The sequence below is a fragment of the Lasioglossum baleicum genome, chromosome 7, assembly GCF_051020765.1.
Source record: "Lasioglossum baleicum chromosome 7, iyLasBale1, whole genome shotgun sequence".
Lineage (NCBI taxonomy): Eukaryota > Metazoa > Arthropoda > Insecta > Hymenoptera > Halictidae > Lasioglossum > Lasioglossum baleicum.
The window spans coordinates 12,642,472-12,663,034 of NC_134935.1; the positions used below are offsets into that span (position 1 = coordinate 12,642,472).

Consider the following 20,563-nt stretch of genomic DNA (forward strand, 5'->3'; position numbering starts at 1 on the left):
TACGTATGCACAAATTCACAAGTGATTGTGTAGTGTTGTTTATATTTAGATTGTTAAATGAAGTACACAGCTTTTCCTAATTTCTAGGTAAGGTAATCTATGTAATCTATTATTATAATTAAGGTCTGGTTTCATCGCGGTCGCCAGGGTTAGTCTCACGTTTGCGTACTTATTTATAATGACAACTTTTATCTTCTATTTTTATGTACCTGTTGCTTTTTTCCCCACTATAAATACGCAATGAAAATACTATAATAATTGTAATTATTTCATAGAAATTTTTTAAAAATGCCATTCCTTAATAACAACTTTTTACTTTGATTTTGTGATTTTTGGCTGCAAAAATAGAACTTGGTCTACTGACAAAAATCTACAAATTATTCCCATGTTTAATACAGTCGTACAATACAGTAGTGAAAAGTCGTGTACAGAAATTTTGTTGAAGTCATGAAAGACCCCAGGATACCAGTACCTAGTTAAAATGGTTTGAGTGAACTAAAATTAGGACTGCCCATTATCCAGTTTCAAATTAATCGCCTAAATTATTTTGATGTTGGTAGGCTTTTCAGGATAATCATTTAGCAGCTAAAAATAATAATGAGAAGTAATCGAGAACGCATCAGAGTTCGGTTTGGTATGAGGCACGAGCTCGAAACTATATGCAGATTATCGTCCGCTATAAATATCAAAATGAGTTACAAAAGGGGATGAAATGAATCCGCAGAAGCTTTTCAACGTTGGAAGAGTTTAAAAATAGGAGCAGCGATAAAGTTAGCCCGCGCACAGGCCTGTCCTTTCCTCGGTGCCATTTAATGGTAAAGAATTCAGGCGTGACGTCGACAAGAGAGAGGACACAAACAACTCGAGAGGGTTCTTCCCTGTAAAAGGGAGAAGGGGGGCGAGGAGCCATGGAAAAAGAAGACTCCGCCAATTTTAAGGGTACACGGTCGTCGGGAGCTCTTGAAAAATGTCCTAATGTAAATTAATGGCCCGGAAGTTTAGCCAGAAGGGCTCTAACGCGAAAGAAACACAGGTAAGGGAACACACAGAGAGCAGCCACCTACGCTCTGCTACGAGCCAACGGAGGAGAACTTTTTCTACAACCTTGAAGAGGGAGTAAAGGAGAGAAGAGTGAACCGAACTATACGATAATCTAACGTCTCGAGAAGTTGGTCGAAAGCGTTGGGGCGAGGCCGCGTTTCTTACCGGAAACATTAAACGATCCACTAGACTCTCTCTTTCTCCTTTCCTCTAGCCCTCGAGCTCTCGCGATCCTCCTCGAGGAATCCGAGCTACGATTGCGACTTCGCGAAAAAACCAACCCCGCTTTTTCGAAATAACTTTAGGCGAACAGGCTGCACGTTAATTCAGCCCGGACTTTTTCGTTTACTTTGTTATATCAAATTATTTATTTATTGTACATATATGTACATGTTCGACATAATGAGTGAATCAACGATCAACGTTCATCATGAAAATATGCAAGATCTATGTTCCTTCAATACTTCTTCATAGGTGTATACACACACTTTTGCAACAAACTGTATAGAATTATGCAATTATGTTCTTGTGCTTCACTTTCTAAATTATGAAAGCTAGCTCGCATTCCTGAGAAGATGTCTTGATACACGAAAATACTATGCTCGTATAAGAACGTTGATAATATGCTATTTGAAGTAAAGTATGAATAATGACGTGTTTACATAAAGTTATTACGAGCAAATAGAACGATCATTTTTCTGTGAGAGACAATAGACCGAGATGATCTGGTGCACGAAGATAATATACTCGTTCAGGAACGTAAATAATGCATATAAAAGATGAACAATGAAGAGCACGATCATTTTCGTGCTATCTGTTTGCACAGTTATTACGAACGGATATACAATAATCCAAGTATTTTTGTACCTAAGAGGAACAATAGAATAAAACAGTATTGTGTAACTACAGAGTGAACGATTTCGAATATTCTTCCGAAAGAAATCCTCAAAACGCAGAGCGTATTTGCAAAGCGATAGTAAGCTGTCTGCAATCTGCTTTCATTGTCACTTTTCCACGGCTTACATAGAGAACAAATGTACATCACAATCCATTTGCGCTTCCGTTTCACCTCTGGAGAATACTGTGTACCTGGGGACGCCTCTTTCCTTGATTCTGCATTTGCACAGTGTTCAACATGGTTGTTCCGAGGCTGCGAATTAAATGCGCTGCTTGCCAAAATAAATATAAAATGTTTAATAAACCCCGTGACTTCAAATATTTGATAAAGTTTTACTTGTTTTCATCCGGTAGTTCTCCGCGGCACAAACATGTCGGTATTCAAATGTACTCCGTATGTACATACCTTCAGTTTCACTCAAGAAATTTTATCGTTGCAAAATATACTGGATTTAGCATTTAGCATATCTGATTTTTATTATTCATGTTGGATTTGAACGACTTATCATGTTTAGTTAGCTGTGTCAAAAAATGTGAATTTTTGAATTTTTTCTGGAAAAATTTACGGGCCTCTTTTTCTAATGATCATTTTATTTCAAAGTACACATATTGTGAGACTTTCTGAGCTTTTGTAAAAGGCTGCTATTCAGTCATTTTTTTAAAAGATTCGTTAATTAATAAATTAATATAAGTAACACATTATATGTACTTTTAAATAAAGTATTCGTTTAAAGACAAAGTGTTCATTCATTTATTCAGAAAAACTTTGTTAAATCACATTTTTCCAGATTATCTACTAAGCCATCCCTGAGGACTCTGATTTTGTATTTAATTTGTGTTGAATATTATCGGGTTCATTTATGCAAGTCTAGTGTTTAATGCGACTCTGAGCGGCTCCGCGAGATATTTCGCCGGTTTTTGAAGTGGCGAAGCGTACCCTTGAGGAAAGTGCACAAGAAAGGTCGCTCGCTCACCTTTCTCGGAAGGTGTAGGGGAGCATTGAAAAAATGCAGCTGATATCATCTTTTTTACGAGGAGAGCCGTGGCGCACAGAGGCAACAACGCAGAGGATGCGTGCCAGATGCCTACCCAGAATAAAGGCAATAAACTGTTTCGTTGAGATCAATCGAGAGTGAAGTGGCAGCGAAATCCGAAACGGACGAAGGCGGAATAGTGAACCGACAAGGAGAATAGGTTGATCTCCGCGCCTGTACAAAGGTTCAATTAAAGTCGATAAAAGCACCGAAGAAGAAGCTGGTAACCTTCCTGGAAACAACTAGCGACCACGGTTTTACAACCAGGCGCGTTCGTTTCGTTTTTAAAGCGTGTAACAGCGAGTTTCGCCAGCGGAAACGCGACCACAGCTGTTGTTAGGCGGGGAAACTAAGACAATACCTTATAATAACTCGACTGTGAACGTCTACATAAAATCGCACTTCACCATATTAATTTTCCCGGATTGCAATTAAACGGACATTAATTTTACCCTCCGGGAGCTTCGATAAATTCAAAACAGTATTACCCCTTGCACTTCAATCTATTTTACGGTCACAGTGATCAGAACTTCATTATTGCGATCGATAAATGCACTTTGCCAAATGACTGTTTATCGATATAATAAACTACTGATTTGACTTTCATTAATTGCACATTGCAGCTCTGAAATAAATATTGAAAATAATATGATACTGTTCTATTGCTCCTTGAGTGGTATTGATAATTGTGTTGTTACTGCTTAAAGATACACGCAAATTCTGAAGGCAAACATCAAGTTCAATCTCCATTTTCAACTACGAAGAAATAACACGATAGACTAACATTGCTTCGTTTGTGTATGTTTACTTTGGTTGCTTCTTATTATCTACGAAGATAGTTTAACTGCGCGCGTTAACGCGTGCATCATTGCTCTAATTATTCGTGTCGAAAAAATTCGAGAAATGCGTCTACAAAGTTGTAGGCTGCAGTATTTTTTAAGTAAACAAGAGACTAATTCCTCTTTGAAATGTATGGATTTATGCTTTTTGTTTGACTTCTTAAAAATATGGAAGGAAATTTCTAATATTTCCATATTTGGCAATAGTTGAGTAGAAGTTGGTTCTGTACAGATTCTGTACACTTGCAGGTCTCAAAGGGTTTTTGGCTAACCGCCCTTTGCATGCCGTATTCAGGTGTAACGCAATATTTAATGTTGGAATATCTATCCAGCCAGCTCCGTGTAGCCTCTAATAGTGTACACTAGCTTTAAACCTTGGGTGTATCCGCAGCGCTAATTTGGACACCTTGAACCAAGCTAAAGTAGTCAAATTTCGCGATAGAACTGGTAAACTTGCCAGTGAACCATACAGGCGCTCGCGCCAATATTTACAGACAAACGACGCAGGAAGCAATAAACGTTTCGTTTGCTAACATATCTATTTTTCAACGAATCTTGCCCCTAGCGCTGCACTAAATTCCAATCAAATGTGTTTTCACTGTACCGTATATGCGCTGTGGTTTACTATTTTTTCACTTGTCGAACTTTCTGTGTTTGCATTATCCTGCCAAAATATTGTAAAGGGGAAATTTTATTCCATGTCGTTCCTTTCAGCGAATTCAGTGAATGAATAATAGCATAAGGTACAATCTGCGTCATCAAAGGATCAATAATTGTCATTAATAACGTCGATTCCCGTGGCGAATTAAATATTGTACTGGAAAAGCAATTACAGTTCTGCGGATGTATAAATTCATTTAATATGGACTAATTAGTTTATTGAATTCATTACATAGTGTCCACTTTTGTATAATTCTATTCTGTTGTTTTTCGTTGATAAGCAGACTGCGGATTTTATGAATTCATGGCCAGAATCAATATAAAAGTAGAATTTAAGGAGAGATTCTGCTATATTATTTTAGATTTATTATTATTATATAAAGAATTGCATTTACATGTATCTCATGCAAATGCTTCAGAAACCTTTAATTTAACAAAATTGCTTTCCCGGAGAAGCAATAAATGCTTCAGAGAAACGCGAAAACTTTGTGAGCCAGATCGAGATGTAATTGCCAAGATCAGAGGGTGAAATTGATATTCGAACAATTCATTTCGACGGCTTCGCGCAACAATATTTTCCGGACAAAGACATAGTAATCCGACCAAGCAGTATCGAACGGAGAAAAAAGAAAAATTCAGTTCCACGGTCTGCGAGGACCAGATGAATCAATTAGCGCAATTCCGAGACGCGGTTCGAACCAATTTATTACAGCATCGTTCCCACGAGTGCATGATTACATGAGAAACACATGCAACGCGTCTGAATAGCATAGGTTTCATTCACTTTTCACGAACCGTCGGGAATATCTTTATTAATCACGATTGTTTTTGTCGAACAGATTCCGCGCGCGAGATTCACAGACGATACATAGCGTAGCGCGATGATTAATCGTGACTCGGAGAATCGGTCTAAACGTTCCATTTAAACCCGCCTAAATGCAACGGCGCCCTGATGCTATGCAGGATCTTGATAGAATTTCTTGTTCGACTGTGTGAGAAATTACTGGCTCTTTTTTTCCACGGAAGCTGAAACTAGGCTGCAACACTGCGAAAACCGGCGAGAGAGAAATGCATTCAGGAGAGAGAAAGTAATTTGAACGCAAATACCGGTTCGCGTTTAGAGCTCTAAGCTGTTCTTCATTGTTGTCGATTGAATCAACATCCACCACTGAGGAGATTGTAAAGAAACTCTGAGATTGTATGAAGCAATCCATAAACACGAATATTCGTTATCCGACGATCATTTGTCACTTAGCAGAGATTAACAAGGTAAAGATGATGGATAAGATGGTTCCGCATGGGTTGCCACGGCACGAGGCTCCGTCGTTATTCCACGAACAAAATCCTATTCCGAACGTTACCTTCATTGACAGCGGAAACTAGTATTGTAAACAGTCGGCGGAGTTGTGCCAGGAAAACAATAGATAAACGAGTACCACAATTTTCTAAAGTGAAAACATCGTTTATTGATCTCAAGTTCTACTGATCCAACATCTTATGTTTTAATTTGCAACTAAAATTGATGAATCATATAATGCACTAAGAATCTTCATGAAAATTCCAATTTTTATAGATTGTCTCATAACAAAGAAAATTATATAGGAGAAAATTACAACCAAAATAAAGTAACAGTATTATCAGTATATTCTACAAATTTGCACGTATTTTAAATGTATGGAAAACTTTAGTATAGTTATTGCATCCACATATTCTGATTTTTGTGAGTGCTCTACTATAAAGATTGCTATAAAAGCAGCGGTTCGAGCACAAATGTTGAAAAAGCAGGATGCAACCAGAATGATCGATCTAACGACATTACCATAAAAGTACCACATCACGTAGGAGTTAGGTAGTTATAAAATCGCATGCTACATATCATTTTCAGACGGGAACGTTAAGGCAAGTGGCGAATAATTTTGTTGTCAAATATCTAACTGTCCAGCGGTGTACGCTGACACTTTTATGGACGCATTTATAAGGATATGCATAATCCTAAATCGAGCAGTAAGTGCCCATATACCGGCGTGCATTGCGCCCATTATATAATAATACCGAAATATTCTAATCTCCATCACGAAGGATATACTAAATCCGAAAACCGAGCTAAATCAGAACATAATTTAACTTAAACTTCAAGCCCAAACCGGTCAAGTTTTATAACAATCATAACTACACAACAACCGCGGTTGTTTAACAAGTTTCCTGTCACACCGCTCTGAAATATCTCGCAGTCTAATTAGTTTGCAACACCGAAACTGGAAAATTTCACAACAATTACTTTTTTGATCCTTTCGAATCGTACAAATCGAAATAAATTATTTGCGCAACCATGTTACGAATTAAATTTATGTTTAAGGGTGAATATCTGCCAGAAGCTTAGTAATAGGATTTTATATAAAAATGAAGATTAAAAATATCTTTTTAATTGTACAATTGGTTGAATATAATTCTGTACTTTGTTAACAAATAAAACGAGATACGAAACGTTACGACCCAATGTACGAGACAAACATTCAGATTATTCAACATCCTCTGTATCGTTCTTGAGAAGAAGAAATTGCAAAAGAAAACGATTCAGTGTGCCTATGAAATGTAAAAGCATCACTAATGAGTGACGATATCTCAGAGGATGCAAAAATAGTATTCTATTCTTCTATCAGGCCACACATCAGCTACACATTAAGGAGCACTCGCACTAAAATTAGTGCCATTCAATTCGTTTTTGTGTAGAAATTACACTCTGAAGCGGGATAAAACGATGTTGCGGGGCCCAGTGTGGCGCATTCTTCGGGCGTGAAAGCCCATAACAGATTAACACGCTATAATCTTCGCGGAAAGCCAATAAAACGGCAATATCTTGTATCGGTGGGAGTCCGGTGGCTGGCGGTGCAGCGTTTCACGATCTCGCTGAGTCACGTGTACCACTGCATCTTTTTGCACCGCTCGCTGCGCCGAGTTGAGCCGCCTGCACCGGCGTTGCATCGCGGTTACGAGTCTCGTGGCTGCTCATCAAGTATCGAGCGTGCCGCGACAACCTTCGCCAATCAAAACGAAAACACGGAGACTACGGGTGGATGTGTAATTATGACAGGACGTTAGCCGGTGGAATTCTGCTTCGCGGAAACGCATGCTCGCGCGTTGTACTAACGAAGCGGCGCACCGCGTTGCATCGCCGTTGCATCGTCCCCGTGCTGTTGAAAAACTATGAGAGAGAACGCTATAGAACCGTCACCGGCTAGCCGTGCAGGCATCTGCGCTGTCTGCAAACTTTGCTCAAAGCGGAGACACACAAGCGAATGCTAACCTCGAGCACCGCCGCGAGAGATGTTTTCCGCGTAAGTAGCCGATGTTTGCGTTTCTGGTAACGATTCTCCACGCGCTCATATTCTGACGCGATGTCCCGACGATCTTTTCTATTTATTTTTCTTATTTTATTTGTCTCTCTCTCTCTCTTTCTGTTTCTTTCTCTTTGAGGAGTAGGATTCCTTCTCCGAGGAGAACGGAATGCCTAGACGCCGCCTTCTTTGGGTCACTGGTTCAAGTTCGTTTCCCCGTTCCGACCGTGTCACGTAACAATCAGTTGTTATGAAGCCTTCTCAATTTATCACGTCACGCACAGTCGTCAAGAAGAACCTGCCAGTTGGATTCAATCTAGCAACGAAAGTGCTGAACCCGTTGTCATTCAGATATGCGTGACGAAATATACAGGGTGTATAGACATTTTATGTCGCGAAATTGACGTAAGAAAGGTACCGCAAAATTAACATTGAATTTTAAGGCCAACAATGTTTTTTTGACTGCATCGTATTCTATTTGTCACAATCAAATTGTCACTCAAACTGATTTGATTTATATTATATTTTCACTCCTCAGATAGACTAGTTACGGAATTTCAAAGTACAGGCATGGTGCTTCAAAATGAGCAAAGAATCATTATCATATGATTTTTTATTACGGAGATATCACAGTTCGAATATCACCTTCGCCGGAAATGGCATGCTTCTCGTGTAGACGATGTAGATCTTGAAATTGCACAAGAATATATCTGATAGTCTGTTACTTATGTTCAGCTTGTAAATTCGATTTGAGAATTGTTACTGAAGGTATATCTCTCATTATATTATGGGGAATGTGAAGAAGCAACGTACAGGGAGTATGAAATAATTATCATATAGCACAAGATAAAAAGTAAATAGAATTTCAAGTCCCTTCTCTGGGTGCATCAAAGGGAAGAGTTCAGTGACTGCAGCTCTTTCAACGAGGATTGAATAATATGACCTTCAGACGACTTTGAACCGGAATGTTCACACTGAAAGAGGTGCATAAGGCTTAATGAATTCCTTATTGCTTCGGGTCACGAATGTGAACACCGTATGTTACCGTGTGTTTATGCAGTGTAATTTAAGCTCTGATATATATTTTCTATAGCATGCATTTACGTTAGACAGAAACTAATTATTATTCTGTACTCCTTCGCACCGAATACAAAGTGCTATAATGTTATTCGAAATGCATATATTTGCAACAGGATCAAAGAACTTGTGCCGAGATATAATTTTAACTGACGCTGCTAGAAATATTTATCGCTATCTACAATTATTTATCGTTATTAAATTCACTATGAGTGCTCGTTGCTTCTTCAGCAACATCACCGGTAAAAAATCAAATAGATAACGTTACATCATAAAATGACGAGCACAGAATTTTTTACCAATTCTATAATATTAAAAAAAGTACATACGTATAATAATTAGACTGCAGCTTTTTTATGCGATTAACACAGATAATTATTATTTTCCATAAAAATCCGTAGTCGATTAATGACAAACCGTTTTATTGTACTGTAATAATTCGATCACTCGCTACAGTGCTCGAAAAGATAAGATCGCAAGTGTAGAAAAGGAAATCGGCTGGCATCACTCAATTTCTCCGGCGCCCCATGATGGTACTGCCATTTCTATTCGCCAGGTTTTTCGCGCGCCACAAAGGGCGTAGTTCGCCCGTGGAATTGTCATGTTATGAAAACCGGCTCGCAGCGTCGATGCAAGCGAAATGGCAGCACAGCAAAAAAATGGCGCGGCTCGTACAGGCCGTGAGTCATAGTACATAGGTACTTCGACGCTTTTATCGAAGAATACTTGGGCGTGACCCAAGTATTCAACTACCCGGCTCCTTCAAACCCTTTAGCTACAGCCTAGTCAACCTATATTTTCAAGGCTGCGATGTTCGAAAGCCGGAAAAAGCTATTTCCCTTTCTTCTTTCTTACCCGGCTTCCGTTTCGCCATCGTTTTTACTGATTCAACACTAGTTGCTAGCTACCGGGTCTCCGATCGTGATCCCTGTGGGGGATCGCGAATATTCACGAAGATATTGGAACAGTGTAAAAATTCATTTCCGATTTGCAGATAAAATTCATGTCAATAAACAACATTTTTTGCAACTAAATTTTTTACTAACAGTAAATTAATTTACAACACTCTTACTATTGGTCACGCAGCAATAACATTAAAAGCGTTTTAAAGAGAAATTGAAAATGGATATCCAATAGACTACGAAACTTTATGCAAAATAAAAATTGTCTTCATTGATGTCAGAGACAGAATTCAAATAGATGTTTAATTCTTTCTTTAACCCTTTCAGTCACAATTCGAGTGCAAAGGGTTAATAATAGTTTTAACAAGTTGACGCTTTTCCTCCCCGCTTTCGCATTCCGGTTCTGCCAGAGAGGGGGTAACTTTGTCCCCTGAATTCGAATCAATTCTCCTGATCTGGCGACTCTGGTTAAATCAACGACGTCCTATCATTTGATGGGTATTTAACATGGCACCAAAAAAGCATTTCTGCCAAATTGCGATAAGGTACCCACCTTTTCCGCAAATCGGGCACGAGCTTTTTGCACTCATCTAACAAAAGCTGTCACTGTAGATCCGCAGGGCAGCAAATTACAACCGATGGATAAATATTCTCGTTTAATTAATCTCATTAGCCCGTCGTTATTTACCGAAATTGAGACATCTCCTCCCGTTTGAATTGGATTAGCATAACGGAACTTTAATAAAGGTATTACTGTTATAATTACGTCACAGAAAGGCTTGTCCCCGTTGAATCGTGTATCGATTATATATCGTGCGAGCGCTCGCTGGCGGGGTTGCCGTCGCGGTGACGTTTTTAAAGCTACTTACCGATATCGAAGCGGTTCATTCGATAATAAACTGTTTGATCGTCGAATTAACCTTATTGTCTTTGATCGTGACGCGAAAAAGAGTTTAAAAAAAAGAGTCCGGAGGATCGATGGAGAGAGGATTTCGATAGAACACGCTTGATACACGAGGGCGGCCGTTTCGGTTGGCTCGTCAAATCAGTAGTTAAAGATAACAACTGAATATTCATACTCGGTTGCCGGGTGCAGTTTGAGGTTTCGGGTCGCAGTTTAAACCTAAATCAACATTGTATTATTCCGCGGCCGGGCAAGAGTGATTTATCCCGTGGGAAGCGCGGGAGGAGAGAGAGAGAGAGGGGGCGGGAGACGGTACATTCTGAACTTACGTACGATTAAATCCTAAGTTACACAACGACTGCAATTATATGCTGGTAATATTGCGCGGGGCCGTACTCAATGTACCGAGATAAAATAGTTGTCTGATCTCGGTAATGACATAAATGGTTATGAGCCGCTGGCTTCGGGCGTTACACACTAACAAGATTATAAATCGATGTTATTGCCGGTGTTCCTTCTATTCCTTTAACGACTGGACCACGTACGACCGTGATGCGTACGCCACGAAAGTATTATGGAAGATCTAATCGTCCCGTATTTATGCGACTTCAAACACTACGCATCACTATCGCGATCTAACTTGATCGCATTTGGCGACCCCCCAAAATGTGAGCCAATAGAAACTTATTAAACTGATTAACCCTTTTGGTGACTTACAAGATTACTAGGTAGCTGGGTATCGCGCAAAAAAACCCTGAAAAATATGCGATTCATTTATTTATTTATATAACACCAAATAGTTTTCTCCGATATAATTTTTTTATTTTTAGCGATTTATCAAATAATTTTATTAATATAGTTGCTGAAACAAAACTGAGTAGATTGAATGCAAAACAATAAATACATGTAAAAAACTTGGAAAAATACTGATGGATCATTTTCTTATAAGTGTTCATGAAACAATTTTCACAGACAACGGATCAGCAGCCAACGTGTACAAAAATTATGCTTGCAAGAATATCTCACGATTTCCTAGCAACTTCATGTCTGCCCATATCTTACAACTTCATACGCCAGTATACAATTCCAGTCCGCCTCGAACAACATAATCGCATCAGGCGGTCAACAGGCATTTATCTAAACCAAACACTTTTTGCAGCCATAAAGATAGCCTCTAAATCACAGTGGCCACTCATCCACACAATTTCCTATCAGAAAAAGAAGGTCGCAGCGTATACTCGTCCGATGGAAATCGCCGGACGAGTTTATCCCCGACAGCAGCATCTGGTAACAAGTATTTGTTATCGATAACAATTCACAAACCCCGGACAAATTCACCGTATCATCATGACGTTGCGAACGAATGCGGCGAGCGATTTTCTACGACCATTCTTCGGCGTGCGTGTGCTTGTTCGAGCACGGGGATTCCTTCGCTCGAGTATCTTGCCGTAGGTGTTGCGTTCGAGGTGGTCGGGTTCTTGCAGAATCATGCAGTTCTGCCTTCGATGGGTCGCCTAATTACCGGGTCCGGTGTTGTAGATCGAAGACGCGAACATATATCGGGGAAAACCCGTGGACCGTGGATATGACAAAGAAAATGACAAGGTGGAGGCGGATAGGTAAATCCGGCCACTTGTTATTTAGCCCGGGAGCTTACTGTCCCGATACGCCAGAAGCACGCTGCAGGGTTAGAAGAGGTCCGATTCGAGACGAGGAAAGGTGGCGAACATGCCGGATAGGTACTCGAAGAGGAACAGAGGGAACGAGGAAGGGAAGGAAGGGCCGCAGGAAGCGCTGCCAGGCACTTCGCAGACGCGTGTTCAGGGTATTTCGCAATATGTACGAGGCTGCACCCTGAGACCGAGCTTCGGAGTAAACAGACGTGTTTGCTGGCGTGCCATTCGGTAATGCCACTGGTAATCCGCTGGCCCTTTTTAACCCTGCTCCCTCGCTTCCCAACTTAATTTGCTCCTCCGTGTGAAACTGATCAAATGCTGCAAAATCCATATCATGGAAAATTAAGCAACCAAGCTCTTTTTTGTGAGATGGTTAAATCCAGCGCGAGTAAACTAAATTAATATTAACATTAATAAAGTAAGGTTTAAAAAGGATCCGCGCTCGCCCTTTTTAACTTTCCCAACTTAATTTTTTCCTCTCCGTGGCCAACTGATACAATGGTACCTTTAAACTCTAACTTTCAGAGCGAATAAGGTACCATCATTTACTTGCTGAAAGGTCCATTTGAAATTCACATTGTGCACATTAGTCGGAAACGAAACGAATTTTTGTGGACAACTTAACAATTGCATAAAGAGAATAGAATACTTTTGGAGGGTCGGACAAGTTGAACAATCCCCGATTCAACCTCTCAAAAGATCAACCCTAGGAGGGCCGTACGAAACAAATATCCGGAGCCAGTTGATTTCGAAAAAAGCCGAACCTGCCGAATTCTGCTTGGCAATCGCTGTCCCGAAAATTCCCCTTGATCCCGGAGCATCGCGGACGATTACGCTCGGACCGGTAACACAATTTCCGATCCACTCTGTATAACTGTCAAGGACAGGGTGCGGGCATCAGTCGGTGGTTCGCGCGCGCATCGCCGAGCGAGTTATCAGGAAGCAGAGCGCAGGCTGAAGAGGAGGAGGAAGAGGAGGAGAATGAGGAGGAGGAGAGGCATTTAGGTGCTGGTATAGGAAGAGCGGTAGAAAGGTAGAAAGCGAAAGAGGGTAGTCGAAGAGGATGGCTGGAGGCCGGGGTTCGGGAGGGGGAGAGGAAGAGGAAAAGGCCGCTACCAACGACTAGTTACACGTATGAAATAATCTATTATCTGGAAAGAGGATTTATCTGGTGCGGGCATTGAATCGCCAAGGTCGTAGTGGAGTTCCTTGCAGTGGGAAAAGGATGCTAGCACGGTTGGTGGACGACGACGGAAAGAGACGGAGTGACAGATAGAGCGATAAACCGGGTGGAAGAGAGAAAGAGAGGATGACAGAGCGAGAGCAGAACCGGCGCGAGAGGGTGAGGGGATGGAGGAAGAGAGAAGAAGTCTCACCGCGGTCAACGAACCTTCTTCGGTGCTGAGCACAGGCCGCACGTATGTACCTACGTTCGCTATGTTACTAACGTAGCGACGGATCTACGTACGTACGTAAGTACATACAGGAGGCAGCGAACTACCATTCAGCCGGCGATGCTCTCACTGCCTAGGCGCCCGTAATGCGCTCGATGTTTTTCACCATGTGGGAAGCGACCACAGGAACACCAGGATGTCCTGCGGAGGCCTGACTTACGCACAGGTTACGCAACGACGCCGCTATCACGCCTGAACGCGGCGTGAACCACGCGAAATGTCTCTTTTCCCGAAATACCTCTGCTACAGTATGATCTTCAATGATTTTTAAATAGAGATTTTATTTTACTGAACCGAGAAGTTGAACCTAGATGTTCAAATTGAAATAAAAACATATCGGTAAGCCATCAAACGTCGTTTCGTTGATTTGGTTCTATCTAGAGCCAAGTTGCATCAAGTTCGCAGTGTAAATGAGCATTGATTTTGAAGCGGACTCATTTCGCTGATGTCTTTTTAGAGATCAGCTGGTACCAGAGTATTAATTTGTAAGTTCAGAATGCATCGCCGCGGCCAACGGATAGCAGCTTTTAGCGATCGAGTATTACAGAGGCTACCATAGTTCGAACAGCCTCAAGAGGGCAAGTAAGCCTAAGTGACAAGGCACAAGCCTCTAAATATGTATAGATTCCGCTGGGAGCGGAATAAAGCTAGTTAACTATCCGTGAAAAAAGGCAGGCAGATTCCCCCAGGATGCAGTACTCAATTTGCGATCCGTGTTTCTGTGCCTCGCCGATTGCTTAGTTCTCTTCAGGGGAAATCGTCGAATTAACCGTCTCTTCGGGGTTCTATAGTGGATGCGCGCCAGCCGCCTCACACTGAAAAACTCTGCTACACGAACACCGACTGGCAACCAGTTTTTACGGGGCAAATGATAGATTCAGTAGTTTTACGAGCTGTTGCAAGGGCGATTACGTTGGATGGCCAATAATCGGGCGGGATTTAGTAACGTACATGTGAACGTCCTCAAGGTCTCCTAGGAGAAGGTCTTCCGCGGTCATACGCGTTCACCGAGCAGTTTACACTATGCGAGCTCATCGTGAAAGTTTTGTTTTGATCAACCGCTGCTACGAATGTTCAATGTAATAATGGTGCAAGTCGAGACTAAACCCTTGAGGTGTGGTGTTAAAACAGACAACAATTAACTTTTGAGATAACTATTGAGTACACTCAGATTTGAGTACACCGTGTAAAGAGATTATATGTCGCGGCTATCATAGGATGATTCTACACCCGCGATTTCGATGGAATTGAACTAAGGAAATTCAAGGTCAAGGTCAAGGTCAATTTTGCGGCACCTTGTTTAGTTCTTTCTCAGCCAAATCGAGGGTGTAGCCTGCTTTCTACTAAATTTATTTCTCAAGTAACTGAAAATACCACGTCTGCCACTTCCACGAAATCGCCAAAAGCGATCGCATTTGAAGGATTAAAGGATTATGTCAGAGTTTACATTTTGAAGCCAAGTAATGATCATTGTGAGCGACCACTATAATGTCATTGTCGTACGAAATGTTAATCTCAGCTGCTTTTTATAAAAAAAATTATACATTTAAGATAAGAAATTAAGTATGTGAAACTAGTATAAATATAAGAAATGTACAACAATGTGGTGAACACCGTAAAAAGCAAGCAAATATTATCAAATGCTTGTCTCGAAAAAATAAGAAGGCAGGGAGGAAAGCAAGTAGTTGAAAACGAGATAGCGGGCGAAGAAAATGGTGGCAAGAGCACGCTGGAAAACTCGGAGAAAGTGATTAAGCAGTGAAGAGGAAAAGTGAAGGGGTTCGTGTTGGCCTTATCAGCAACTGTACAGTACTCTTGTAAAAAACACTACAAAGAAGGAATTTTACGGCGATAGTGAAAGTAAGTCACCGGTTGAAAAAGATGTAAAAAGATTACGAGGATATAACTGAAATTTTTGCGGGAAGCAAAATGGTCTGAAATGTGACGGTTCCACATAGAACATGAAACAAAAAAATTGATGACCGTCCGACTTTGAAATTCAAGGTCAAAGTTACTTCTGCGACACCTTTCGTACATCAATTTCTACCAAACGGAGGGTGTAACCCAGGATTCTCAAGTAAAAATGTACAAAAAGATTTAAACAAAAGCAGAATAAGTGGCAAAGTGTACTTTCAGCTAATCGCACAGAAGTACGAAGGAGCGTCTCACGTGCTAGAGATTACGTCACAGATAAGCGTGGTAAGAACTATGAAGTCATAATTAAATGTTGAGGGGCCCGTTCAAGTGATCTCCACTCAACTGAAGCGGAAACTGTTGAACCAAGTTTAAGATCAGATGGCTCGCCGTGGACGCTATGATCGTGTTTACACGTCCAACGGATTCATCTATTAGAACGATCAATTTGCGCGTGCACGCATGCCTAATGAATTCAGGATTTTATAAACCAACATTTCGAATCGATCTCTTTGTTCCTGAATTTCATTATGCCAACGCGACATTTTCAGATCACATGTATGTTTACGAAACGCGTCAAAAAGCAGTGAAACACTTTACGCGCGATTAATTTTTCGAAAATATTCAGCCGAAGGGATTAACACGGGCTGAATTATTATGAACGTGCTAATGTGTTAACCGATGCTCGATGTAATTTCCTTTGAAAGTAAAGTGCATATCCAAATGATAAAGTTATGACGGACGTAACTGGCTCATTTTAAATTTAGTCGAGCATCGACGTGTTTTCTGCGGCGCGGCGTCAATTTCGCGGAGTTATCAAAATCGTTGACACGTTAATTCCATCGAAAGCATCAAAAGCGCACTAATTTGCATTTAAGCCAAATTTAGGGGGAATGTTCCATACTGCATAAACAGAAAATAATATTAACTGCTAAAACACCTCAAATTACTCATTCCACTATTTTCTAAACTAGTAAAATACTATAAAAATATTATTATTAACCCCCATTAACAAAAAATAATATTAAATGCTAAGATCTTTCAAGTTACGGTAACCAAAATATTTCTCAATAATAGTCCACTATATTTGACACTAGTGAAAAATCACCAAAATATATTCCTATTTTGAACGAACAGAATTTAGTGGAAAAATTGCATACCGATGGTCTTACCGCGGGTATTGGGGCTTGGAACAATGCTTTTAGCATTATCGGAGATGTTTTTGCAAATATTGAAATTTCGTGAGAGACAATTCGGTTTTCGTCTGCGATGTCCCAGAAAGCACCGATTGCTCGCGTGTTTCAGTCGTTTCCAGCAGCCCTAAGGCGATAATCTGAATCGGCAGCAGTGAATCATTCACGCGTGATGTGTTATTAACGGAATGAATGTATTATGCGTGGAATCAGGTTCTGTTTGAAACCAAGCATATCGGACACATTAATATCCCCGGCCAGTATTAAACCATTAAGCGACTGGTTCCCGTTTTTATAGTACGAACGAGTTTCAGGAGATTTTTCCGGATATTGTGGAGCATTACCACTCTGAATCCGGATGGGTGAAGAGTTCAAGCCGGAGACTGTTGGCCAGAATTTGAATAGAAAACTGCTGATTGGCGTGAATGGAGAGCATCGGCTAACAGGAACAAAGGAAACACTTTTCATGGACCGACTGCATATATTTCACGTTATATTTTTAATTAATCTTTTCCGATAGAAACGTCGATATCGTATAACTCGCGGCAAGTATACATTCGATAAATAAATTGTATGCAGTGAATCAATTGAAAAATGATTCTACAGAATTGTCCGTTTTCCACCCTGTGTTCCGGAAAACGACTGTGATTTGCAGCTATTCTTCAAAATTTGTCTCGCGCATAGGAATTACAAATTCGTTAATCAATGCCTTCGATTGGAATTTCGATATTCGCGATTTGCATCACCGCGGTGTACAATTGTTTCGCATTACATCGTGCAAAAATAATCAGATAATCGGCGTTCATTGTCCCGCGGCGTGCTAGCTCGTCGAAAAAAAGACTTCATTGTCCCAGCACGGTGTTAAACGCCGATGCAAATTTATTTATCTTTTTGAAAAACGTACTTCGCTCTCCACTTTTCAAATCGATCCTCCGCCGAGCAAAACATCGCGTCGTCGATGTCAAACAAAACACGCGAAATCAAATCTCCTCTTCTCTCGTGTTTGATTTTCACCCACGTGGCACAACTGCGCGCGGATTTCGCGTTTCCGCGAAAATTTCGTCGGTTTTCCACTCCCCCTCTCTCTCTCTCTCTCTCTCTCTCTCTCTTTCTCTCTTTCTCTCTGTTTAATATTTCGCTGGATGTTTGGGAAAATGCGAGATCTGCTCGCATTACTCCGCCCTCGGATTTCTTACGTAAGGGAGCGCCCAGTTCGACTAGTCAGTTTTGTTTACTCGGGATGATGAATTATTCCATGTTTGTGTTCGACATCAGTTTCGTCCGGGAATGGCCACGAAATATCTTCGACCAGCGAACGAATACCATCCGCGAGCCGAGATATATTACGTGACTGAAGTAGGGTGGAATAAGATATCTTTCGTCGATTTTATTCAGCTCTGTTCGATTCATGCCATTTACATAATGCGAATGGATTGCATTACGCGGCCGCGAGTTCTCCGCGGGTATTTTTTCTCGGAATCGCGAGATCTCTCCCTCCAACCACTTCAACCCGGATCGCAACCCGGTTGCAATATAAATCACATCAAGTCGATTTGATTCCGTTGACAACGAAACCGACGTAGAACCGACACGTTTTTATTTGCCAAGTAAACGTGACCGGCTCTCGACACAGTTGTCGTGGACCCTGCGAAATCGTTTTGCAATCAATTTCTAGCCACGAGTAATACCCTGTGGTCGGATATCGCCGGACCGCCGAAACCTACGTGTAACTGGATTACTTACTTTGTGCTTCGACTAACTGTATCCGGTCGTTCTCTAACTGTGAACATCACGAACCTATCTTCGCCTGAAGTGAAGATCACTTCACCGTTACGTTTACGGATCTCCGGGACTGGCGCATCGCTCGAAATTTTGCAGTCGCATTTGGCTGAAGTGATACTCTGTAGGGAACTAATATAATATGGAATAAGGGTGTGTGAGTAAAAAGGCGGAGTGTTGATGTGCGTAAATGTATTTTGTCTATGACACAGACGTCAGATTCGTCTGAGGTGCAATTTCAGACTGACAGAAGAAATTTCCGTCGACATGTATGGCTTCTATCAAGATTGCAGCGCCATCGTTCGAGCACATAAATACAGGACCACTACCAAAAATTGTCAGGCCCGCTGGAGCTGCCGGGACGGACGGATTTTTCGGGAGACTCAGGAGCATTGGTGGATATTGGTGGACATAGGTGGACCCTGAATGCCCTTCAATCCCATTACGTCTTCCTTCATCCTCTTCTCCTAATTCTTCCACTCTGGACCCTCTTTCTTGGTCCTTGGAACTTGGTCTCAACACGCTGGACCCTTTTCCTTCCACTTCCTTGGTCCTGTTCCTTCAACCCCCCAGATTCTCCTACCAAGATTCTAGCCTACTAAATTATTGTTCCTTCCGTAGATCCCAATCCCTCTACTTTCTACAGCCTTCCACTACCCTTACCGTCTCTGAATTAAAGAAGACAAAGGAAACTGTTCAGTCGATGTAAGAATAGCTCTTCCATTGAAACCTCCGCACCATGCAATTTTCGCAAGTTAATAAATTCTTTCGTAGATCAACCAGCTCATTTATCTAGCGTAACGTTTCGGGTATCTGGATCGTGCCTCGGACCTCTGTAGCATCGGAATGTCCGTTTATGACGAGGTATGCGGCGAACGATTCGCTTTGCCGGAGATTGCTATCTTCCCCATTACAATGTTGCTTCTATAGACACAGCACAATGTATCATGTAATAATATATTAACAAGCAAACACCGTGAAGCGTTCCATTCAATTCAAAAGAGGAATTCTTTACCAGAAAATCGAGGAAGTAGTTTGTAGAGATTGTGCCTCACTTATTACTGCTATTGAATGTATAATCGTTTAAGTACTGTGTAAGTAGGTTCATTACTTCGATACTATGTTTAATAACTATGTATTGATTTCTTTAAGATTTACGTGCTTCAAAAGCCTACCAATCTAGAGCACTTCGTATAACAAGACTGCATTATGTGAAGACGATCCATAAGCTTTAGAGCTCAGAGTGGACAGCACTGCTCCAGAGTATTTCGTCCATGGTGCAGCTTCTTACGCGATTCTGCTTCACTTTACACGCCATATTATGTTTGTACTGCGTTGATATCGACCATGCTCATAGAAACGTTGCATTACACGCCACCACGTACCGCGATAACCGACTCGTGAAAGCTCTCCCAGAAACTTCAGACGTTTTGAAAGCTTAAAAGTTTCGTAACAGCTGATTATACATTGCGGCGATATAACATTCTTTCTGAAAAATTAAAGTATTACGCTGCGAACAACGGCACAGCCTATTTTCATGATTGCAAGCAATTTTCCACTCTACGACAATTGAAACCGGTTTATCCATACACTTGTTTAATTAAACAAGTTGAATTCGTTGCAAGGCCAGTATTCACGTAACCGTTCAGCTATACAAAATAGAATTTCTCGATGTTATTATCGGAATGAACAGGTTAACAATTTTCACGGATTAATGAAATAAACAGCAAATGTTTACTGAAGCTCGTACACGAAGAAAGCACTGTTGCAAACAATTAGTCACCATATTGTGAAAACTCCGGTTGCACTGTTTACGCTCCGGTCATAATGATACTTTCATACGTTCTCCGTGCGCGGG

The 20,563-nt window shown here is 41.0% G+C and overlaps 1 protein-coding gene across 4 annotated transcripts in view; it reads right to left on the minus strand.

Annotated features, from left to right (window-relative positions):
- Positions 1-20,563, minus strand: part of Atg16 (Autophagy-related 16) — a 642,505-nt gene that overhangs the window by 40,874 nt on the left and 581,068 nt on the right. The gene's annotated exons all lie outside the window — the stretch shown is intronic.